This window comes from Oncorhynchus kisutch, linkage group LG17, assembly GCF_002021735.2.
Source record: "Oncorhynchus kisutch isolate 150728-3 linkage group LG17, Okis_V2, whole genome shotgun sequence".
In the NCBI taxonomy this organism is placed as follows: domain Eukaryota; kingdom Metazoa; phylum Chordata; class Actinopteri; order Salmoniformes; family Salmonidae; genus Oncorhynchus; species Oncorhynchus kisutch.
Genome location: NC_034190.2, coordinates 25,589,533 through 25,615,188, shown reverse-complemented (window position 1 = coordinate 25,615,188; position 25,656 = coordinate 25,589,533). Strand labels below are relative to the sequence as shown.

Sequence of the window (25,656 nt, the reverse complement as noted above, 5' to 3'; positions counted from 1 at the left end):
CTCTATTAATCCATTACTATAAAAAAACATAATGAAGCAATAAACATTCCATTCATTATGAAAATATTTGCGTGTCAAACAATCATTTAAAGGCGTATTGCCTTACCGTAACGGAATTACGGTAAGGTTACTGTAAACCACTTTTTGACACCTGTTGTGTTGGGGTGATGGGCGCTGGAAATTCTTCCTACTGTACTTCTTTTTTGGTGGGAGTGTCGGGAGAGGGGAGTGGGTTAAGATGAACTTTCTCTCTCTACATTTGGAAGAGTGAGAGAGAGAGAGAGAGAGAGAGAGAGAGATTCTGTGCTGTAATGATGCCTCAGTGTATGGACATTACTAGCCATGTGATGCTTTGAAATATAGATATATATTATATGCTGCTGTCTGTCGGATTAAAACATATTTGTCACTTGAAGAAAGACACGGGACATGATCGTATCCAACTAATGGTGCTCCTCTGGGTCACACACAGACATGGCTGAGAGGCGGCAGGTGACATAATGAAAGAGAGGAAAAGCAGCCAGCCTGGCCTCAGAAAGTCCATGGCAAAACAGCATCATTATTTCTGGGTCTGTTTCCCTGGTTGAGGCTTTCCTGGAGGTTGAGAGAAAGAGATGCTACCACCACCATCAGAGTAAAGGACACCTAACTAGGGTCTTCTGGATAACACACTTCACCTTGTGTTAGGATCACAGTCACACATAGCCGTACACACACACAGCTCAATCTCGCAACATGATTAGCAGAGGTATGTCATGGTCATGGATACAAACTCTATATAGGACACGAAGTTATGCACCTTGGCCCAATCTGAAGCTAACTGAGAGTGAGGTCTGTGGAAAAGGAGGAAAAACACAACCTGACCGACCTGAAACAGTGAGAGAGTGTCACAGCTTGGGGGCTAATTAGCTAGTAGCTAAACATTCCATCTGGCCACTACTCTCAGTGGTCAGGAGGTGGAAGGAGGGTAGACAAGAAAGAGTGAGGAGAGGGGAGAAGAAGGGGTGAGGAGGGGGAGAAGAAGGGGTGAGTGGGGGGAGAAGAAGGGGTGAGGAGGGGGAGAAGAAGGGTGTGAGGAGGGGGAGAAGAAGGGTGTGAGGAGGGGGAGAAGAAGGGGTGAGGAGGGGGAGAAGAAGGGGTGAGGAGGGGGAGAAGAAGGGGTGAGAAGAGGGAGAGAAGAAGGGTGTGAGGAGGGATGAGAAGAAGGGTGTGAGGAGGGGGAGAAGAAGGGGTGAGGAGGGATGAGAAGAAGGGATGAGGAGGGGGAGAAGAAGGGTGTGAGGAGGGGGAGAAGAAGGGGTGAGGAGGGGGAGAAGAAGGGGTGAGGAGGGGGAGAAGAAGGGGTGAGGAGGGGGAGAAGAAGGGTGTAAGGAGGGGGAGAAGAAGGGGGGAGGAGGGGGAGAAGCCATGAAGAGATGATTCATCCTCAAGACTGACTAACACTTTGACAGCGTGACGAAGTTGTCCGTGCGTCTGTCCCCTCCCTCCTCCCCGTCTGTCCTGAATAGAATGTGAATAATTTCTTGCCAGGCGGCATATTGATGGGCAAGGAGGTGAACAAGGTGACTTCAGCAACATCTGGCGGTGACTGTGTCTTTGCGGTCACGTTAGCCGGACAGAGCCGTGAGTGTGCTAGCCAAGGAAATCAGGCTCTCTGTTCAATCAGTTCAACAAATTGCACTGATACAGCCTTTCTCACAACATTTCTCACAAAACTGCAACCCTGCCATCAGCATAGTCATAGAGGCATACAGCAGGGACCTGAAGGTCATTCTAACAGAACCCACCCCTATTGCTTTGGGGGAGCAGGTCTGAGAGATGCACAGAACCCACAGAGGGTCAGAGGTCACATATCATTGGTGCCGAGGGGCATAACATAATATGAATTATTCAATGACTATTCTCAATATGTTACCATAAACCACCTGGACGATATGATGTATTCTACCTGGCTGGCAGGAAAAGTGTTTCTAAAGTCTATGTCCTCAACCTATAGCTTAACCTATAGGTCAACAGACCCTATAGCATGGGTGTCAGGGGAGAGACATTAGGACCCTGGTACATCAGGTTTCCACCTGTCAGTCCTGCAAAGGAGAAAGCAGGCAGGGTCATGTTCCTGTTCTCTCTATTCCTCTTTCACGCTTATTCTCTCGTTCTCTCTCCCCCTTTCTCTCTTTTTCTCTTTGCGCCTTCCCATCCAGAAGCAGCTCAGTGGCATGAGAGAGATTAAAAACCTAGCTGAGCCCCAAGCCAGACTCACCAGACTCACTAGCTATAAACCCCAGCTCAGCTGCAGGGCAGACTCACTAGCCTGGCTAAAGTGGATTTGGGAAGATAATTAGAAACCCTAATCCCCTATTGTCACCGTTCCATAGCACGCTGCACACAAAGAAAGACAATTACTCTATTTGGAACAGAAAAAATGTTTAAACGGAATATTGACTGCTGTGTGTTGCATTTTTTTTTCTCTGAATAAAAGGAAAAACTATTTTTTTTATGGACTAGTCATTTTTCAACAACATACTTATTAATACATTTGTAGTACAGCTCTCAGCTGGTACCAAAGCTCTGCAGATAATATCAAATATATTTGCTGGACATACAGCACCTAGATCTCCTGATCATTCTCTGTTTAAAATCTCTTAAATGTAAAGTCTTCATATTTGGGGATCCTATTAGATGTTATTTTATTCAATTCTGTCTGGTATGAGAATGGTATGTGAGTCACTGTACAGATAAAGTTTAGGCTTGGTGTTTTTAGTGCACAATAATGCTGTTTTGTAAATGTAGTCAACTGTAATGCATCCCTTTATTTTATTCAACACAAAGTGGAGGATGCAGATGATTTGGAGGATGATGTTTTGACCCCCCCTGCCGGTCAAGGTGTTCATCCCCCTCAATGCTATGTCAATTACCCGTCTAATGGTTCTACATTCACCACTCAACAAAGACTCCACTCCTCTTCAACCACCCCCACCGCAGGCCCTGGGACCACTCTTCTCTCTGCAAGTTCATCTGGAGGTGCAGGGGCCGGGAGGAGATTTAGGCCTCAATAGAGATGAGGCAGAGGAAGAGGCAGTGGAAGAGGCAGTGGAAGCAGCACAACAGAGGGAGATGAAACTGAGGACAGGTTGCATAAGGTCCTTGAAGATGATGAGGAGAACCATTTAGGTTTAAACGCAAACGACCTGAAGGCCCACAGTTGGTTAGTGATAAAACATACACCACCTTACAGCTGTTTCAGCTCTACTTTACCACCTCTGTACTATTGACACTAATTCGTAATACCAACAAGTATGGGGACAAGAAGCAGCAGGGGGAGGGATGATGTCTCAGAAACCTGTTACCATGGGTGACATGCTCAGCTACATTTCCTTGGTGATTTACATGAGACTGATAAAGGTATCAAGACTAGTTGACAACTGGAGCAAGTTCCCACTCTATCGGTTTGAGTTCCCCATCTCCATCATGAGTGAAAACCGATTCTTGGCCATCAACTGTACTCTTCATGAGTGACAACGTAGATGGCGCCAGAAGAAATGGCAGACGTAATCAAGACAAAAAAACTCACTAAAAGTGGCAGTAATAAAGCCTCTCTTGAAAAAGCCAAACCTTGATCCAGAAAATATAAAAAACTATCGGCCTATATCGAATCTTCCATTCCTCTCAAACATTTTAGAAAAGGCTGTTGCGCAGCAACTTACTGCCTTCCTGAAGACAAACAATGTATACGAAATGCTTCAGTCTGGTTTTAGACCCCATCATAGCACTGAGACGGCACTTGTGAAGGTGGTAAATGACATTTTAATGGCATCGGACCGAGGCTCTGCATCTGTCCTCGTGCTCCTAGACCTTAGTGCTGCTTTTGATACCATCGATCACCACATTCTTTTGGAGAGATTGGAAACCCAAATTGGTCTACACGGACAAGTTCTGGCCTGGTTTAAATCTTATCTGTCGGAAAGATATCAGTTTGTCTCTGTGAATGGTTTGTCCTCTGACAAATCAACTGTAAATTTCGGTGTTCCTCAAGGTTCCGTTTTAGGACCACTATTGTTTTCACTATATATTTTACCTCTTGGGGATGTTATTCGAAAACATAATGTTAACTTTCACTGCTATGCGGATGACACACAGCTGTACATTTCAATGAAACATGGTGAAGCCTCAAAATTGCCCTTGCTAGAAGCAAGTGTTTCAGACATAAGGAAATGGATGGCTGCAAACGTTCTACTTTTAAACTCGGACAAAACAGAGATGCTTGTTCTAGGTCCCAAGAAACAAAGAGATCTTCTGTTGAATCTGACAATTAATCTTAATGGTTGTACAGTCGTCTCAAATAAAACTGTGAAGGACCTCGGCATTACTCTGGACCCTGATCTCTCTTTTGTCAAGACCATTTCAAGGACAGCTTTTTTCCATCTACGTAACATTGCAAAAATCAGAAACTTTCTGTCCAAAAATGATGCAGAAAAATTAATCCATGCTTTTGTCACTTCTAGGTTAGACTACTGCAATGCTCTACTTTCCGGCTACCCGGATAAAGCACTAAATAAACTTCAGTTGGTGCTAAATACGGCTGCTAGAATCCTGACTAGAACCAAAAAATTTGATCATATTACTCCAGTACTAGCCTCTCTACACTGGCTTCCAGTCAAAGCAAGGGCTGATTTCAAGGATTTACTGCTAACCTACAAAGCAATACATGGGCTTGCTCCTACCTATCTCTCTGATTTGGTCCTGCCGTACATACCTACACGTACGCTGCGGTCACAAGACGCAGGCCTCCTAATTGTCCCTAGAATTTCTAAGCAAACAGCTGGAGGCAGGGCTTTCTCCTATAGAGCTCCATTTTTATGGAACGGTCTGCCTACCCATGTCAGAGACGCAAACTCGGTCTCAACCTTTAAGTCTTTACTGAAGACTCATCTCTTCAGTGGGTCATATGATTGAGTGTAGTCTGGCCCAGGAGTGGGAAGGTGAACGGAAAGGCTCTGGAGAAACGAACCGCCCTTGCTGTCTCTGCCTGGCCGGTTCCCCTCTTTCCACTGGGATTCTCTGCCTCTAACCCTATTACAGGGGCTGAGTCACTGGCTTACTGGGGCCCTCTCATGCCGTCCCTGGAAGGGGTGCATCACCTGAGTGGGTTGATTCACTGATGTGGTCATCCTGTCTGGGCTGGCGCCCCCCCTTGGGTTGTGCCATGGCGGAGATCTTTGTGGGCTATACTCGGCCCTGTCTCAGCATGGTAAGTTGGTGGTTGAAGATATCCCTCTAGTGGTGTGGGGGCTGTGCTTTGGCAAAGTGGGTGGGGTTATATCCTTCCTGTTTGGCCCTGTCCGGGTTGTCCTCAGATGGGTCCACAGTGTCTCCAGACCCCTCCTGTCTCAGCCTCCAGTATTTATGCTGCAGTAGTTTATGTGTCAGGGGGCTAGGGTCAGTTTGTTATATCTGGAGTACTTCTCCTGTCCTATTCGGTGTCCTATGTGAATCTAAGTGTGCGTTCTCTAATTCTCTCCTTCTCTCTCTCGGAGGACCTGAGCCCTAGGACCATGCCCCAGGATTACCTGACATGATGACTCCTTGCTGTCCCCAGTCCACCTGGCCGTGCTGCTGCTCCAGTTTCAACTGTTCTGCCTTCTTATTATTCGAACATGCTGATCATTTATGAACATTTGAACATCTTGGCCATGTTCTGTTTTAATCTCCACCCGGCACAGCCAGAAGAGGACTGGCCACCCCACATATGCTCTCTCTAATTCTCTCTTTTTTTTTTCTCTCTCTCTCGGAGGACCTGAGCCCTAGGACCATGCCCCAGGACTACCTGACATGATGACTCCTTGATGTCCCCAGTCCATCTGACTGTGCTGCTGCTCCAGTTTCAACTGTTCTGCCTTATTATTATACGACCATGCTGGTCATTTATGAACATTTGAACATCTTGGCCATGTTCTGTTATAATCTCCACCCGGCACAGCCAGAAGAGGACTGGCCACCCCACATAGCCTGGTTCCTCTCTAGGTTTCTTCCTAGGTTTTGGCCTTTCTAGGGAGTTTTTCCTAGCCACCGTGCTTCTACACCTGCATTGCTTGCTGTTTGGGGTTTTAGGCTGGGTTTCTGTACAGCACTTTGAGATATCAGCTGATGTACGAAGGGCTATATAAATAAATTTGATTTGATTTGATTTGAAAAAAGATGATTGGGGACTACAGGAAAAGGAGGACCAAGCATGCCCCCAAACTAACATGGTCCAAACACACCAAGACAGTCATGAAGTGGACACGACAAAGCCTATTCTCCCTCAGGAAACTAAAAAGTTTTGGCATGGGTCCTCAGATCCTCAAAAGGTTCTACAGCTGCATCATCGAGAGCATGGTTGCATCACTGCCTGGTACGGCAACTGTTCAGCCTGCGACCGCAAGGCACTACAGAGGGTAGTGCGTACGGCCCAGTACATCACTGGGGCTAAGCTGCCTGCCACCCAGGACCTCCTATACCAGTCAGTGTCAGAGGAAGGCCCTAAAAATGGTCAAAGACTCCAGCCACCCCAGTCATAGACTGTTCTCTCTGCTACCGCATGGGAAGCGGTACCGAAGCACCAAGTCTAGGACCAAAAGGCTTCTCAACAGCCTTTACCCCCAAGCCTGAACAGCTAATCAAATGGCTACCCAGACTATGCATTGTGTTCCGCCACCCCTCTTTTACGCTGCTGCTACTCTCTGTTTATGATCTATGCACAGTCACTTGAACTAATCCTACATGTACATATTACCTCAAATAGCCCGACTAACTGGTGCACCCGCACACTGACTCTGTACTGGTACCACCTGTATATAGCCTCGCTAATGTTATTTTTATCTTTCTTTATTATCTATTGTTTACCTAATACCTATTTTTTTACTTCAACTGCACTGTTGGTTAAGAGCTTGTAAGTAAGCATTTTACTGTACGGTCTACTACACATGTTGTATTCGGCACACGTGACAAATAAACTTTGATTTTATTTGACCCACAAAAAAATCAGGAGAATGACCAGAAGAAGGGGACTGCAGGGTATGCTCGTCTTGTAAGAGTCAAGCCCTGTTATCATGACATGGTGGAGACATGAAAAACTTACTTCCAGCCTGCTTAAAATCTATCTATAGATGAGCGCATGGTTGTCTCAAAGGCTCGAATTGGCTTGAAGCAATATATGAAAAATAAGCTGACGAAATGGGGCTAGAAGTTCTTTGTGCTAGCCATTTCAGCCTCTGCCAACAAGGCAAGGCGATCAAACCCACTGGTAAGGGCCTTAGTTATGACTCTGTCATTCAGCTGATGAACTTCCCCTTACTTGCCAGTGGGTACAAGCTCTTTGTGGACAATTTTTATACCAGTCCCATGCTTTTCATAGAACTTTTGAAAAAGAAAATAGTGGCCTGTGGCACAATTCGTCCTAACAGAATCGGTTTCCCCAAGACTTGACAAAGACAGAGGAGACGGGGACCATACGTTGGACGTAACCATGCTCACCATACAGCACAAGCCATTCAATAACGACCATGTCTCAAGGAGGGTGAAAAATGCCAATAGGGCACGGGTGAGGAAGAATGTCCCTGTTTCTGTGAAGGACTACAATGCCAGCATGGGGGGTGTCGACCTATCTAACGCTTTGATAGGCTGCTACCAGGTCCCCCACACAATACTTTTTTTAACCACTTTGTGGACATTGCTACAGTAAATGCTTTCATTCTCCACAAGCAGATGGCCAAAGCAAAAGGTCAAACCCCTCTCTCCCAGTTGGCCTTCCGAGAGCAGCTGGTGTTGGGGGGGCCAATGCAACATCATAACCATCACAAGGCCCCCCACTCAAGTTGAGCGCCACTATCCAACATGCATGCCAAAAGAGAAAAGGAAGAACTGCAAGCATTGTACAAAACACAAAAGGGGGGTGAAATGCCAGATCTTCTGTCTGAAATGCCAGTGTGCTTTTTGTAGTCAGAGAGATTGACTGCTTCAAAGACTGTCATGACATGCACAAGCTATGGTGAAAGTGAAATCCAATCATCTATACCTGGGATGTAAAACAAACACGAATGCCATTTGAAATTAGTTCAGCTTATTTCAATTTTTGCACCTTTTTTAGTGAAAAACACGTGTGTAACTAAGTTTGTGTTTTAGAGATGTTTTTTATTGAACATCTGTTGCTTTTATATTGTTTTTGAAAACAGTACGTGTGTATGTGGGACCAATACATTGAATATGCCTACGCTAAATGTTCAGTCACTTTGGAAAGGTTGAAATCGTGAACAATAATTTTTAGGCACATCCAGTGTGCAAAAACAGTGCAATTACCACATTATGACGCTTTGGTGAGGTTGAAAGGACACTGGATACCCCATAACACCACCACAATGTGGGATTGAAATATATATAATAGCACTAGAATTATCTAATTTACAGACATATGCCATTTCTAGATGTTAGGACTATCAATCTCATTTTCCTCTGATATTTTTCACATGTTGTGGAAGCCATCTGATGTGTTTCCAGCTCTGGGCATCAATAATTCACTTCTAGCATGTCAATAAAAAAAATAAAAAAACGTATTTTGTGTGTGCTTGATCTTGTGTATTCTGAACTATTTAACTCCTATCTTCTGATCATTTCTTCATAATCTCCCACATGTCCGAATCATGTAATTACACATGAATAGCAGTTACTTTTGGGTCTGTCTATTTAGTCATAAATCTAAATGTTGTCATAACATCTTGTAGGTTATTAAGCATGGTTATGCGTCCCATCTCCTAAAGGATCTACAGGCTTAAATTCAGTCCTCAATGGGTCCCATCTACAGCTCTGATTAGCATAGTGTGTTAGACAGGACAGAGGGCCTGGATCCCTCCCTCCCTCCCTCCCTCCCTCCCTCCCTCCCTCCCTCCCTCCCTCCCTCCCTCCCTCCCTCCCTCCCTCCCTCCCTCCCTCCCTCCCTCCCTCCCTCCCTCCCTCCCTCCCTCCCTCCCTCCCTCACTCCCTCCCTCACTCCCTCACTCCCTCCCTCCGTACAGCCTCATGCCTATGCCTAGTCATCTATAGTTGGTCCTATCTATAGCTGTGATTAGCATTTTGTCTTTCTGTCTTTCAGACAAACAAACCAGCTCCCACGAGAGGATGAAAGGAGGCAGCACCAGTAATCCTAGATCATCCAGCCCTGATTGAGCACGGAGGGAATGTTACTCTTACACACACACACACACACACACACACACACACACACACACACACACACACACACACCTGCATCTCCCCTCCTGTTTAGCTGCCAAGCACATGAATGCCAGTCACGCGTGTGGAATAATCAGAGCCGGTGGACATCCTCGTAACCACATTAAAAAGACAGGCAGGATTTCAATACTGACGACAGTCCAGACGTGCGCGTGCGCACAACTCTTCAGGGTGAGGACTTTACATTTGATACTAGTATGACTCAGAGAGTTGATCATGACATGGTGTAGACATGCAAAACTTACTTCCAGCCAGCCTGATCCTCTATAGCTTGGTCCTAGTCTTGAGTTCTCTCAGGCAAGCTAAACTAAATTAGCCCAAGAATTGTTTAATCTGTCCCTCATTGCCTTCTTCCCTCCATCCTTCCCTAATTCCCTCCTTCTCCTCTATCCCTCTTCCCTTACATGCATCCTTCCCTCATTCCCTTCGTTTCCTCCATCCCTCCTCCCCTCCATCACTCCATACCCCTGGCCTGTGTGGTTGAGAGGAGACTAAAGACTCAAAGGGCAGTAGCAGTGGTCAGCAGTAGTAGTCCAGAGGGACTCAGAGGGCAGTAGCAGTGTGGCTCCAGCAGCAGTGGCCTGGATCGATGAGGACAAACACAACACTAATGAGCTACTGATCCTGAAAAATCTGGTCACACACACAGATGCACACGACTGCAAGAGAGCCGATATCTACCGAGACCCTTATAAGCATTAATGGAAATGAGGCGAGGGAAATGTATTGACAGCCATGTTGTCTTTCTGACTGATTATGAAGGAGATCATTCAGACACGCTGGGGAGACAGAGAGAATACAGTTTGGTGTGGACAAGAATTGGAAGGATCCTGCCTCTATAAATACACACAGAAGAGAAGGCATCCCAACATACACGCAGATGCTCCTGTGGGACATAACTTAGCCCACAGAGAAAGGAGGCCTCTGAAGTGGTCCTAGGGATAATTTACCAGCTAGAGAGATCAGAGAGAGGAGAGACTAGAGGACGCTACGTGACCAGATGAGAACAGAGAAGTGTCATGAGGGAGGGAGGAACTCAAAGCCAAATAACCCTCCTCTTCCTTTACTCAGGGGAGAACAAAGCCACACATCACATCAGGTGAAACAGAATGTAGGACTAGGTGGAATAACCAGTTTGATGCTCCAGTATCTATGGGAATGAACAGCTACCACATGTGCTGAAGCTGCCTAAATCAAATCAAATAAATTTTTAGTGGTCGCATACACATGTTTAACAGATGTTATTGTGGGTGCAGAGAAAATGCTTGTGCTCCTAGCTCCAGCAGCATATACACTACAGGTCAAATTGTTTAAGAACAAATCAAATATTATTTGACACATGCGACGAATACAACAGGTGTAGACCTTACAGTGAAATGCTTACTACAAGTCCGTAAAACATCTTAGGGTTGCAATCCCGTTAACGGGATGATATGACAACAGCCAGTGAAAGTGCAGGGCGCCAAATTCAAAACAACAGAAATCTCATAATTAAAACTCCTCAAACATACATGTATCTTATACCGTTTTAAAGGTAATCTTGTTGTTAATCCCTCCACCGTGTCCGATTTCAAATAGGCTTTACGGCGAAAGCACCACAAACTATTATGTTAGGTCACCACCAAGCCACAGAAAAACAGCCATTTTCCAGTCACAACAAGCACAAATAGAGATAAAATTAATCACTAACCTTTGATGATCTTCATCAGATGACACTCATAGGACTTCATGTTACACAATACATGTATGTTTTGTTTGATAAAGTTCATATTTAAATAAAAAAATCTGAGTTTACATTGGCACGTTACGTTCACTAGTTCCAAAAACATCCAGTGATTTTGCATAGCCACATAGTCCTCAGCTTGGTAATGAGCTTTGAGGGCACTATGGTGTTGAACGCTTAGCTGTAGTCAATGAATAGCATTCTCACATAGGTGTTCTTTTTGTCCAGGTGTGAAAGGGCAGTGTGGAGTGCAATAGAGATTGCATCATCTGTTGGTGCGGTATGCAAATTGGAGTAGGTCTAGGGTTTCTGGGATTGTTAGGGTTCATTCCCTTGTTCCTTGTCAATCATTGGTGAAATTATCATTATGACAATATCTTTTAATTAAATCATTCAAAAACCTTTATTAATGCAATGGTAGACAGAAGTTGACAATCAGGAACATAGCACGCATGTTTCCGAGTAAGTTCTGTAAAAAAGAAAAGGTCCCAAGTTGCTTTTATTAAACCGAAGTCCAGCCTTTAGTGATGTCACTGCCTACGTCATTACCTTTTACTCCTGAGACCAAAACCATGCCTACCAAGCTATATAAACAAGGCTTTTAGTGTGTTATCTAGAAGCTTAGCAGTAAATGTCCAAGTTGATTTATAGGGGAATGTCTGAGTAGTCTTATCTCCTACACTCCCCTGCAGAGTTCTGTCTGTCACACATTTCTCAGAGGGGTCTCTTCATAAGAGAGAGAGAGAGAGAGAGAGAGAGAGAGAGAACTAGAAAACTGTGGAACAATATTAAAACCTCATATTGTTAATCTGTAGTCTAGGAACCTATAAATGTAGGACCCTGTTAATACAACATAAGCATAATCAATTATTCTAATACATCAATCATTTGGTACAGTCCCAATCATGATCCCTAGGTGAACTTCTAACAGGATAATGGTGTTGATGTGAGCCATGAACAGCCTTTCAAAGCATTTCATGGCTACAGACGTGAGTGCTATGGGTCGGTAGTCATTTAGGCAGGTTACCTTAGTGCTCTTGGGCACTGCTTGAAACATGTTGGTATTACAGACTCAGACAGAGAGAGGTTGAAAATGTCAGAAAACGTGCTCGGAGTACACGTCCTGGTATTACGTCTGGCCCTGCGGCCTTGTTAATGTTGACCTGTTTAAAGGTCTTACTCACATCCGCTGTGGAGAGCGTGATCATACAGTCGTCCAGAACAGCTGATGTTCTCATGCATGTTTCAGTGTTACTTGCTTCGAACCAAGCATAGAAGTTATTTAGCTCGTCTGGTAGGCTTGTGTCACTGGGCAGCTCTCAGCTGTGCTTCCCTTTGCAGTCTGTAATAGATTGCAAGCCCTGCCACATCCGACGAGCATCAGAGCCGGTGTAGTACGATGCAATCTTAGTCCTGTATTGGTGCTTTGCCTGTTTGATGGTTCATCTGAGTGCGCAGCGGGATTTCTTATAAGCGTCCGGGTTAGAGTCCCGCTCCTTGAAGGCGGCAGCTCTAACCTTTAGCTCAGTGCGAATGTTGCCTGTAATCCATGGCTTCTGGTTGGAGTATGTACGTACAGTCATGGTGGGGACGACGTCCTCAATGCACTTATTGATAAAGCCAGTGACTGATGTGGTGTACACCTCAATGCCATCGGAAGAATCCCGGAACATATTCCAGTCTGTGCTAGCAAAACAGTCCTGTAGTTTAGCATCTACTTCATCTGACCACTTTTTTATAGACTGAGTCAATGATGCTTCCTGCTTTAATTTTAGCTTGTAAGCAGGAATCAGGAGCATAGAGTAATGGTCAGATTTGCCAAATGGAGGGCGAGGGAGAACTTTGCATGCGTGTGTGGAGTAAAGGAGGTCTAGAATTGTTTTCCCTCTGGTTGCACATTTAACATGCTGATAGAAATGAGGTAAAAGCGATTTAAGTTTCCCTGCATTAAAGTACCCGGCCACTAGGAGCGCCACCCCTGGATGAGTGTTTTCCTGTTTGCTTATGGCAGAATACAGCTCATTGAGTGCAGTTTTAGTGCCCGCCTCGGTTTGTGGTGATATGTAGACAGCTTCGAAAAATACAGATGAGAACTTTCTAGGTAGATAGTGGGGTCTACAGCTTATCATGAGAAACTCTACCTCAGGCGCGCAAAACCTTCCTTAGATATCGTGCACCGGCTATTGTTTACAAATATGCATAGGCCCCCGTCCCGTGTCTTAACAGAGGCTGCTTGTCACGTTCTGACCTTAGTTCCTTTATTATGTCTTTGTGTTAGTTTGGTCAGGGCGTGAGTTGGGGTGGGTAGTCTATGTTCTTTTTTCTATGTTGTGTTTATGTGTTTGGCCTGGTATGCTTCTCAATCAGAGGCAGGTGTCGTTCATTGTGGGTGATTGTTTTCTGTCTCTGTGTCTTCACCAGACAGAACTGTTTCGTTTTTCATTTCTGTCTTTCACTTTGTTATTTTGTATTTTCGTGTTCAGTGTCTTTTCATTAAAAGTGATGAACACTTACCACGCTGCACATTAGTCCGATCTGTCATACTCCTCGTCAGAGGAAGACAAATTTTGTTACATTGCTGTTCTGTCCTGCCGATAGTGTATAATCCGCCAGCTGTATGTTCTTAATGTCGTCATCCTGATCTCTTTCTGCGAAACCTACATTTCCTTTTCCAGCGAATCACGGGGATCTGGGCTTGGTCCGGTGTCCGTAGTGTATCCCTCGTGTCTGACACATTGAAGAAGAAGTCATCGTCCAATTTGAGGTGAGTAATCCCAGTTCTGATGTCCAGGAGCTCTTTTCGGTCATAAGAGACGGTAGCAGAAACATTACATACAAAACAAGTTACGAACAAAGCGAAAAGTTACGAACTGTCACGATCGTTATAAATCAAATCTAATTTTATTTGTCACATACACATGGTTAGCAGATGTTAATGCGAGTGTAGCGAAATGCTTGTGCTTCTAGTTCCGACAATGCAGTAATAACCAACAAGTAATCTAACTAACAATTCCAAAACTACTGTCTTATACACAGTGTAAGGGGATAAAGAATATGTACATAAGGATATATGAATGAGTGATGGTACAGAGCAGCATAGGCAAGATACAGTAGATGGTATCGAGTACAGTATATACATATGAGATGAGTATGTAAACAAAGTGGCATAGTTAAAGTGGCTAGTGATACATGTATTACATAAGGATGCAGTCGATGATATAGAGTACAGTATATACGTATGCATATGAGATTAATAATGTAGGGTAAGTAACATTATATAAGGTAGCATTGTTTAAAGTGGCTAGTGATATATTTACATCATTTCCCATCAATTCCCATTATTAAAGTGGCTGGAGTTGAGTCAGTGTCAGTGTGTTGGCAGCAGCCACTCAATGTTAGTGGTGGCTGTTTAACAGTCTGATGGCCTTGAGATAGAAGCTGTTTTTCAGTCTCTCGGTCCCAGCTTTGATGCACTAAATATGGAGTAGACCAAAGCGCAGCGTGGTTAGAATACATTCTTCTTTATTAATGAAGAACACGAAGAACACTTAAACAAAAACAACAAAATGAATAAGATGAACGTGACCGCTATATAAACAATGTGCTAACGTGCAACATAACATAGACAGTAACCCACAAAATACCCAAAGAAGATGGCTGCCTAAATATGGTTCCCAATCAGAGAGAACGATAAACACCTGCCTCTAATTGAGAACCAATCTAGGCAACCATAGACCTATATCAACACCTAGATAGAAACAACGCCATAAATCTACAAAAGCCCTAGACAGTACAAACACCCTAAATGAGACAAAAACACACATACCACCCTCGTCACACCCTGACCTAACCAAAATATATAAAGAAAACAAAGAAAACTCAGGTCAGGGCTGACAGCTCTGGCAGGTCCTGGCTGACTGATGGCTCTGGCAGCTCCTTGCTGGCTGACGGCTCTGGCAGGTCCTGGCTGACTGACGGCTCTGGCAGGTCCTGGCTGACTGACGGCTCTGGCAGCTCCTTGCTGGCTGACGGCTCTGGCAGGTCCTGGCTGACTGACGGCTCAGGACAGACTGGCGGCTCTGACGGCTCAGGACAGATGGGAGACTCTAGCAGCTCAGGACAGACTGGCGGCTCTAGCAGCTCAGGACAGACGAGATTATCTAGCAGCTCAGGACAGATGGGAGACTCTAGCAGCTCAGGACAGACGGGAGACTCTAGCAGCTCAGGACAGATGGGAGACTCTAGCAGCTCAGGACAGATGGGAGACTCTAGCAGCTCAGGACAGACGGGAGACTCTAGCAGCTCAGGACAGACGGGAGAATCTAGCAGCTCAGGACAGACGGGAGAATCTAGCAGCTCAGGACAGACGGGAGACTCTAGCAGCTCAGGACAGACAGGAGATTCTAGCAGCTCAGGACAGACGGGAGACTCTGACAGCTCAGGACAAAAGGGAGACTCTAGCAGCTCAGGACAGACGGGAGACTCTGGCAGCGCTGGGCAGGAGGAAGGCTCTGGCAGCGCTGGACAGGCACGAGCACCTGTAGGGATGAAACGGAGAGACAGCCTGGTGCGGGGGGCTGCCACCGGAGGGCTGGTACGTGGAGATGGCACCGGACAGTCCGGACCATGCAGGTGCACTGGAGCTCTTGAGCACCGAGCCTACCCAACCTTTCCTGGTTGTATGCTCCCCGTAGCCAGGCCAGTGCGGCGAGGTGGAATAGCCCGCACTGGGCTGTGCTGGCGAACCGGGGACACCATGCGTAAGGCTGGTGCCATGTATGCCGGCCCTAGGGGACGCACTGGAGACCAGATGCGTAGAGCTGGCTTCATGTCACCTGGCTCGATGCCCACTCTAGCCCGGCCGAAACGAGGAACTGGAATGTACCGAACCGGGCTATGCACACGCACCGGGGACACAGTGTGCTCCATGCGTTAACACTGTGCCTGCCAGGTTCCTCTCTATCTCCGGTAAGCACAGGAAGTTGGCGCAGGTCTCTTACCTGGCTTCGCCACACTCCCTGTGTGCCACCCCCCAATACATTTTTGGGGATGCCGGAACCAATCTAGGCAACCATAACCTACATAAACACCTAGATGGAAACAACCCCATAAATCTACAAAACCCCTAGACAGTACAAACACCCTAGATGAGACAAAAACACACATACCACCCTCGTCACACCGGTGGCCAGGGTCAGGGCGTGACACGAACAAACAAAATAGAATGGTTGGTTAAGAGCCGATAAGACGGCAGGCCTACCCTCCGGCGCCATCTTGTTAATATTGATAGCTATACTGAACACCTGCTCATTCCAGGGTTTTTAATTATTAGACTATTTTCTACATTGTAGAATAATAGTGAATACGTCTAAACTATGAAATAACACATATGGAATCATGTGGTAACCAAAAGTGTTAAACAAATCAAAATATATTTTATATTTGAGTTTCTTCAAATAGCCACCCTTTGTCTTGACTCCAGCTTTGCACACTCTTGGCATTCTCTCAACCAGCTTCGCCTGGAATGCTTTTCCAATAGTCTTGAAGGAGTTCCCACATGCTGAGCACTTGTTGGCTGCTTTTCCTTCACTCAAAACAAACACTTGTTTTGGTTACTACCAGATTCCATATATGTTTTTTCATAGTCTTGACATCTTCACTATTATTCTAAAATGTAGAAAATAGGTTAAATAAAGTAAAATCCTTGTATGAGTACTGTAGGTGTTCTAAAACTTTTGAACGGTAGTGTGTGTCAAATACTTTTATACTTGAACTGTGCTTGATTTAGTTTGACCGGAAAAATTTAAACAGTGCAATAGTATCAAGAGGACAGGTCTGGGTTTGTTACATGGACCACTGCTCCATTCCAACTCCTCACCAGCTACAGGGTGTGTCCCAAATGGCACCCTATTCCCTATATGTGCCCTTGTCAAAAGTCGTGCTATACATAGGGAATAGGATGCCATTTAGAATGCAGATACAGTGGTGAGAGCACAAGCCTAGAGAAGATCAATTACAGAGGTGAATAAGCTAGCTATCCGTCCACTGGTTCTGTTCAAGGTCCCGCTCCAGACAGGCAAAAGAAACACTACAGAGTCTGAAGACCATCCCTGATATCCTCTCATTCATCATCACTAACCCTGAAACGGAGAAAAGACAGGATTGTGGACCAACCAAGCTACACCCACACATGGACACACACACACACACCTTCAGGTTTCTATTAAAACCAAACTCTCTGGAAGGTGTGCTACTTAGTTGACATCACTCTGCTGGAGATTTAGTGGAACCCATCCCAGAGTGAAACGCACTCGCAACGCTAAAGATGATTAGACGCAGAGATGCTGCAGCTGCTCTTTGTCTCGACACCTGGCCTGTGAGAATGAAGTGTAGCTCATCCCATGGGTAACACACAGACTCTTCCATTGCTGTTTCTTATAGGGAGACAGAAGACAGAGGCAGGCAAGGGGCCAGGAGAGAACTACACACACACACTCACAAACACACGCACACACAATCGCACACTGAGGCAGGAATGGCCAGGAAAGAGAACAGCCTGCACTCTCTCTACTGACAGCTCAGAGAAGTCCTCACTGTGATTCACAACCACACACACACACACACACAAATAGCCTCTTAAAAAGTCTAACGGTCGCCTCAACTTCACACCAACCGAATGAAGGGCCCAAACAAGTGACAAATCAAAACGGATGGCTCCTGCTAAATCTTATGCTGACAAATGACTTCTATCTTACTAATGGTTTCTGAAACAGACCGCTGCCTTGAGACGTATAACAAATCCCTACACTAACGAGAGAAGTAAAGTATTCTGTCTTACACAGGGGTGGCTTCATTGGATTTTAGCTAGGCTCCAGTCTCTTCCTTGTCTCTCTATCTCCTTTGGTGGCGTCTCTGCGACAAAGAAGGGACTGAAGCTTAGAAGACTGCAGCTGAAGACAGAGGCTCTCCTGTGTTCATAGAAAACAACAGCCTCTCTGTCCTAACACTGTCACAGACCCTCTCATCTCTCCATCTCACTTTCTCTCAGTCCCTCTTTCCTTTTGGATCTCCTTCATTTTCATAGTCTACTGCTCTTTGTCTTCCCTTTCTTTCTGTCTCTCTTTACCGGATTTCTCTTTTGACTCTCACATAAAAGTGTTTCTTACTTTCTAATAGACCCCCTCTCTCTTCTCCCTCCCTCTCCCTCTCTATCTCTCTCCATCCTGTAGACTCTGATAATGAAAGATTGTACCGTCTTGCTTCCCTGCACTCGTCTCTGTTTGAGCGAGGTGCGCCCTCATTCCAATATAAGTTAAATCCTCTAGTGAAGCCCCAGCCCTAGAGCCCCCTCCCCCCACAGCTCCTCTCCCTGCTTACTCTAGCTCACTGGAACTGACGGTCTCGCCTTAGAATGGACCCACACCCTGAAACCAAGCCCAGAACAAAACACTGCTGCACCATCCAACAGCAATGAACCCACTAGTCTACCTCAGGGAATGCGCAGCTACCCCTACACCCCTCTCACACACACTCACACTACCCTAGTCTGCCTTCACAAAGGATAACTTCAGCTGCCTTACAGGTCTGAAAAGGCTGGTTGCCCCTCTCCTCAAAACAAGAATTTCACATGCCAGTGATTTTGTTTTTCATAGGGTTGAAGGCGATTGCTGAGAAAAGCATTTCTCATAAGCACATTCGACATCTCAACATCATTATGGCTGGCTGTCAGAGTGTGAGACTGTCAAGGGAGTCTTCCTACCTATTAATTACAACCCTTTAACTGTTATCTTGAATAGTCTGAGGAGAGAACTCTGTTTTTTACATGAAATTCATTCCAACCACCCACACCCCCTCACACACAGTAACAATATTGTGCTAGTTCTACTTTTTAAAAATGAGGTAACTATTTACATCAGTGTTTTTATAATTCCCTATTAGGCTTAGCGACGTGTTTCACTCAGGAATACGTTGGGTATGGTTACCTTGTATGTTATGTTTGTGTGGTGAGCAGTTGTCTTGAGGCACATCCGTGGCTTGGGGAGAATCTGCCAGCGTGCTGGGTGGATTTTATCCTTGCCAGCAGGCTACAGTATGTAATCACCCACCGCGAATCCGCAAGAAGACTAAGGTTGAGTTATTGTAGGATTTGGGGAAGCTCCATATACAGCTGAAGTCGGAAGTTTACATACACCTTAGCCAAACACATTTAAACTCAGTTTTTCACAATTCCTTACATTTAATACTAGTAAAAATGGCTCTTAGGTCAGTTTGGATCACCACTTTATTTTAATATTGTTGGAAACTTACAGTTGTTGACAAAATATAATGAGAAGGACACTAAGACGTTCTTTTCATTGTTTGAGCATGTTGCTGACGCTAGGTGTTGGCCTGATTCTGATCGCACTTTAATGTCGCAGTGTCTGTTGACTGGTAAAGAGCAGGAAGCATATTCAGCTCTGAGTGTAGCCGACAGTGTTTGTTATGATAAGGTTAAAATGGTTGTGTTACAGATTTTACGAATTGGTTCCTGAGGCTTACCGCCAACAGTTTAGAACTTTAGAAAGGGCTGATAAACTGACTCATGGTGAGTTTGTGAGGGAGTTATCTTCACAGTTTATTCACTGACGTTCCGCCTCTGTGTTTATGACTTTCCAGGGGTTGTGTGATCTGATTATGCTAGAGCAATTTAAGGACACAATCCCTGATTGTATAGCCACATAGAGATTTGGAGAGAGATTTGGGCCTCGCTCACCAAGATACTCTGGTTCCTGGGCAGAGTTTCATTCAACTATGGTTGGTAAAGATGACTTTGGTCAAGAGTGTCACTACTGTCAGGTTTCAGGTCATTGGAAAAACGAATGTCCGGTTCTCAGAGCTAAGGGTAAGTTCAGTACCTGCACTTATGGTAAACCTAAGCCTACTGCGTTAGCAGCGCCTGTCGCATATCAGTTTACTCCTGACACCCTGTGTCATGCCAGGGGCATGTGAAAGTCCATATTGACCCAGACTATTACCTTTCATTACGGAGGGTTTTGTGTCAATGTTAGGAAGTAACGACCTAGTGCCAGTGAAGATCCTGAGAGACAAAGGTGCCTCTGAGTCATTTGTGTTGGAGTCTGGGTTACCCTTCTCTGCTGAGACTGATTCGGGGAATAGTGTTTTAGTTAGGGGAATAGGTTTGAACACTCAGTTCCATTGCATAAACTAATGTTGGATTGTGGACTGGTGATAGGTGAGGTTGTTGTAGGGGTGTGTCCCTCGTTGCCTATTGAGGGTATTGACGTTATCCTTGGGAATAACTTGGCTGGTGAGCGTGTGTGGCCTGTCGTGTTTCCATCTCTAGTGGTTTCCGCTAAGCCGTCATTTGTAGGGATTCCTGGTGAGAGTGGGCAGAGTTTCCCAGAGGTGTTCTCTGCGTGTGCAGGGACGTGTTCTATGAGCCGTGGCGACCTGGTCACTGTGCCGGCTAACGAGAATGGCACAAAGAAATATGTCACTACTTTCCCTGTTATCCCGTTATCTGTACCCCGCTCTGGTCTAATCAAGGACCAACAGGCTGACCCCACATTAGAAGAGTTGCATGACCAAATTCTACCTGTGGAACAGTTGGGAGATGTCACCCATGGCTCTTTTGTCCAGGAGGATGTCCTGATGAGAAAGTGAGTGTCTCGTAGTAGTTGTTTTGTGGGGGAGGCTATTTGTCAGGTTGTTGTACCAGTTAAGCTTTGTGAGATGGTGCTGACAATTTCCCACAACGATGTTGCTGGACATATGGGCATGAGGAAAACCTAAAATCGCATATTAAGACATTTCATTTGGCCTAGGTTAAAATGGGATGTTTCTGAGTTCATCAAAACCTGTCACACCTGTCAATTAACTGGTAAACCTAATCAAGCTATTAAGCAGGTACCACTGTTTCCTATTCCTGTACTGAGCCAACCTTTTTAGTATCTGATTATTGACTGTGTTGGTCCTCTGCCTCGCTCTAAAAATTGTAGTAGTTACCTGTTCACTGTGATGTGTCAGACCACTAGGTTTCCTGCTGCCTATCCTCTCTGGTCTATCACGACTAAGTCTGTGCTAAAAGCTTTGACTCAGTTTCTAACTGTTTGGAACCCCTAAGGTCTTTCAAAGTTACCAAGGATCTAATTTCACCTCTAATTTGTTTGGTCAGGATCTCCAACAGCTCCATATTAAACACAATTTGGCTAGTGCCTATCACGCACAGAGTCAAGGAGCGCTGGAACGTTTCCATCAAACACTTAAGTCTTTGTTGAGATCTTATTGTATGGCGATGGATAAGGATTAGGAGGAGGGGTTACCTTGGTTACTGTTAGCCGCTAGGGAGATTTGGGCATAGGGTGCGTGGACTTCTAGCAGTTCTCCAGGATGACTGGAAGTCTCCAGAGCCACCTCAGTCCCTTGTTGTGTCTTTGGCATCATTAAACTGAAGATGAATCTTTATCAAATGACTTTCTTTCGATTATACCGATTAATCATGTAACTGTAATTAACTCGGAAGTTGGGGCAACAAGGAAAATATTCAGATTAAGAATATTTAAATTTTCCTAAAAGTTTTAATTTTCCTAAAATAACTTTTCAGATATTTTCATATCTGATCAATAGTCTTCTGATTAATGAATTCTTCTTTATTTTACCTCACGTTAGTCCCATTCCAAACGTCGTAAATTGTTGGTTATCTGCACGAACCCAGTCTTCACTATGAGTCATCCATACATCAATTGTCTTAAAATAATGTATTTACTAACTAAGTAATTCACAGAAATGGATAAACAAACAGTAGATTGTTGCAAGGAAATGATAACGCCGTTTCCCTAGTGGGATAAACCGGCATCGCGGTATGGTGTACAAAAGGGAAGTGGGGGTCGACTGAGATAAAACAACACACAGTTGATAATTATAACAATTGAAATGCTAATCCTTTGCACATGAACGCTCACTCATTCGGGAACAATTGCAATCAATATATATATTTACGCTCAGTGTGTTGTCTCTAAAATTGTGTAAAAGTACCATAAAGTCTAAAAATTTGGAATTACCCATGAGCCACCTAGCAAGTTGTTGCAACAACTTAAAATTCTAAAGTTGATAGAAAATATTGTGAAAATCAAGAAAATTTAACACAATTTTCCTTGTTGTTTTTACTCCCAAATAATTGTTCAGATTTTGCTGTATATTAAATTGAACTAGCATTTTCAAATGTCATGCTTTTTTAACACTTAAAAATTATATTGAAATACTGAGTAAAAACCGAAACCTGAATTTTTATGTGAAAATAATTGATTTTTGGGGGGTAATATTTTCTAAGCCCCTGAATAATTTTGTGCACATAAACACACACACATTCACAGCTGCAGTCTAACACCTTCGGTGAGGTTTTCTCTGTAACACTGTTGACCAATTACACACTCAACTTTATTCATGCCCCCGGCTAGGTCAATCCACACACATTCTCTCTCAAACACACACACACTTCAAAGTTTCTTTGGTGTCCACCTTGCCTGCATCAACCCTCCTTTCAACCCCACTCCAGCAGTTATCCTAAGCCTTCTCTGTGTCTGATGCAGCTCCATCATGGATCCCTTGCCAGAGCCCCATGCAGTGCCCCAGCCCATCCCTGTACCCCAGAGCCAGCTGGAGGTCACTCCTGACTCAGGGTTCCTCCACACTGGGAAAGCCCCAGCCTCAGAGGCCCAACAATCCCATCCCATTGCCCCATGTACCCTTGCCAGAACCCCAGCCTCTATCTCAATCCCAGAGCCCTTAGTGTCTGCTGCCAGCCCAACTTGAGCTGGAGGTCACTCCTGAGTCAGGGTCGTTCCACACTGTGAGAGCCCAGCAATGCTATGTGATGCCGTTGTTTTACAGCACCAGGCTAGCACTGTGGTTCCACAACTCTGATTAGGGTAGTGCACCATAGACTTCCACAGCACATTACTGGCCCTGTCAGCTTCACAGGTACACAGCACCAGACCATACAGCAGCTCCACAGCTCCTACTAGGTTGATGATCTAGTCTGCAGTATGGAGCCACATGGGAGCTGGAAGCAGTAACACACATGATAGCTATACTTTTAACTGTCACTGCTTAATGAAGGCTACTCTTTCTTAGTGAGGTGCTGTGGTAAGGTAACTTTAGTTCCTGGCTGTATTCTATTCTTTCTTAGTGAGGTGCTGTGGTAAGGTAACTTCAGTTCCTAGCTGTATTCTATTCTTTCTTAGTGAGGTGCTGTGGTAAGGTATCTTCAGTTCCTAGCTCTATTCTATTCTTTCTTAGTGACGTGCTGTGGTAAGGTAACTTCAGTTCCTAGCTGTATTCTATTCTTTCTTAGTGAGGTGCTGTGGTAAGGTAACTTCAGTTCCTAGCTGTATTCTATTCTTTCTTAGTGAGGTGCTGTGGTACGGTAACTTTAGTTCCTAGCTGTATTCTATTCTTTCTTAGTGAGGTGCTGTGGTAAGGTAACTTTAGTTCCTGGCTGTATACTAGTCCTGAGGGGGAGAGGATCCAAATGTAACTCCAGCCCATTTAAAAACAAACAAATCAAGTCAATTAGGTGGCAGAAAGCTGAGGTAAGGATTTACTCTAAACCTTAAAAAGCCTTTAGCCCTGGGCTAAGAAAAGAGGAGAGAGATGGATTGTATCCCTGTTTCACACAGTGAACCAGCAGAGGTAGAGAGGGGTAGAGAGAGGCAGAGAGAGGTAGAGGGAGTAAAGTCAAGGACTGCCGAGGGGAGGGAGTGCCGAGGGGAAGTAGGGAGGTAGTACCCCGGACAGGGCCTGGTGGTCAGTGAAGTGAAAAAAACACCATGTATTAATGACTTCTCCTTGCTAATGCCCCCTCTAGCTCTCTCTCTATCTCTGTCTTCTCACTAATGCCCTCTCTCTCTCTTCTCCTTTCTTTCTCCCTCCCAATGTCTTCTCACTAATGCTCCCTCTCCCCTACTCTCTCTTTCTCTCGCTCTCTCTCCTCCATAAGGCCCCCTCTCCCTCCTCTCTTTCTTTCTCTCTCTCTCTCTCTCTCCCTTGCTTTTTCTTGTCTCCTCACTAATGCCCTCTCTCTCTCAGCGTCCAGCAGTGGGTTGACATCCCAGCCCGGGCTATAGGGACACAGAGATTGGCATGTGTGTGTGTGTGTGTGTGTGTGTGTGTGTGTGTGTGTGTGTGTGTGTGTGTGTGTGTGTGTGTGTGTGTGTGTGTGTGTGTGTGTGTGTGTGTGTGTGTGTGTGTGTGTGTGTGTGTGTGTGTGTGTGTGTGTGTGTGTGTGTGTGTGTGTGTGTGTAAGTGAGGGATTAACCCTTATCTGCACTCCTAAAAGAAAGCAGATTAAGCACTCTGGACATGGCTTTGCAGTACTTGCTAACTAACATCAGGTTAGGAAAAGCGCAGGAACCCATGCAGCCTCCATTCTCAATTTCAGTGCATATACATTATGCGCCATTCTAAATCTTAACTAATTTGACATATTAGTAAAGACCATTCAATTGACAATAGTCTTAGGGTGAAAATAGGATCATTTGATGAGAGGAACGGAGGGCAAGCTTCTTTTTTTTGTTACTTTCTCAAATCATCAATAGCCTAAAGTCGCACCATACCATCCATGACATTCTAAGGTTGCACATTTCACAACTAAATTAGGAAAATAACTCTAAATCTAGCATATAGGACATTTTTCAAATGATCACTTTTATGCTCAACATAGCCACTAAACATGCACATATCATTTTTATTTTATTCAACAAAAATCTATTATGTTCTTCTTACTATAAAATCTGAAAAAATGTAATAATGGCACATGATTTTTAAGCATATCTTGTCAGCTAAATGAACAAGCCTACAGCCTATGTCATGGAGCATAGTCAGATAACATAGGCCTACAGTAAACTCATATTCTGCTCATCAGAAATACATTTTCTTCATATGATGTTTCTTCAGACCTGACTAAAATAAATGACGGGATTCATTGTGATTTTAAATGTACTGTAGATGTTCCAAAGTCGTGCATCAACAGCTTGTCTGTGTAGAGGCCAGGAGATGCTAAACATGTTTGTTAATGGTCAATTACCGTGAGAACGGCACTCTTTTGCATGACAAAAGAGTATGACGGCCCAGGAGATGGCTGACGTTTTACGTGCTCCTAACCGATTGGGTTGTTATGTTAGTTCTTTTTAGTTGTTTCTAACTTATTTTTTAAACTTATTTTGTACATAATGTTGCTGCTCCTGTCTCTTATGACCGAAAAATAACTTCTAGACATCAGAACAGCGATTACTCACCAAGAAGGCAGAACCTTTTTTTCCCTTTAACGAGACCGACGAGCCCGGTGTGAACGACAGACTGCTTTCCCGGGAACAGGCCCAAATCCCCATCATTTGCGTGAAGAGACGACGGAGAAAAAGAGGATGGAGGTTGGGCTGCCCTCTGAGAATTCGTAGGTGATCGCAAAAAAAAACCCTGCCCTCCGTTCTACTAGCTAACGTGCAATCATTGGAAAATATAATCGGCAACCTACGAGGAAGATTACACTACCATAGGGACATTAAAACTGTAATATCTTATTCTTCACAGAGTCGTGGCTGAACGATGACATTATCAACATACAGCTGGCTGGTTATAAGCTGTATTGGCAGGATAGAACAGCGGCGTCTGGT

General features: G+C 44.7%; 1 protein-coding gene and 1 pseudogene across 8 annotated transcripts in view; one reads left to right on the top strand and one right to left on the bottom strand.

The window, feature by feature from the left end:
- The window catches only part of LOC109907395 (receptor-type tyrosine-protein phosphatase U), a 270,543-nt gene that overhangs the window by 224,904 nt on the left and 19,983 nt on the right, over window positions 1–25,656 (bottom strand). The window lies entirely within an intron of this gene.
- Window positions 1–25,656, top strand: part of LOC109908408 (intelectin-like) — a 38,501-nt pseudogene that overhangs the window by 1,054 nt on the left and 11,791 nt on the right.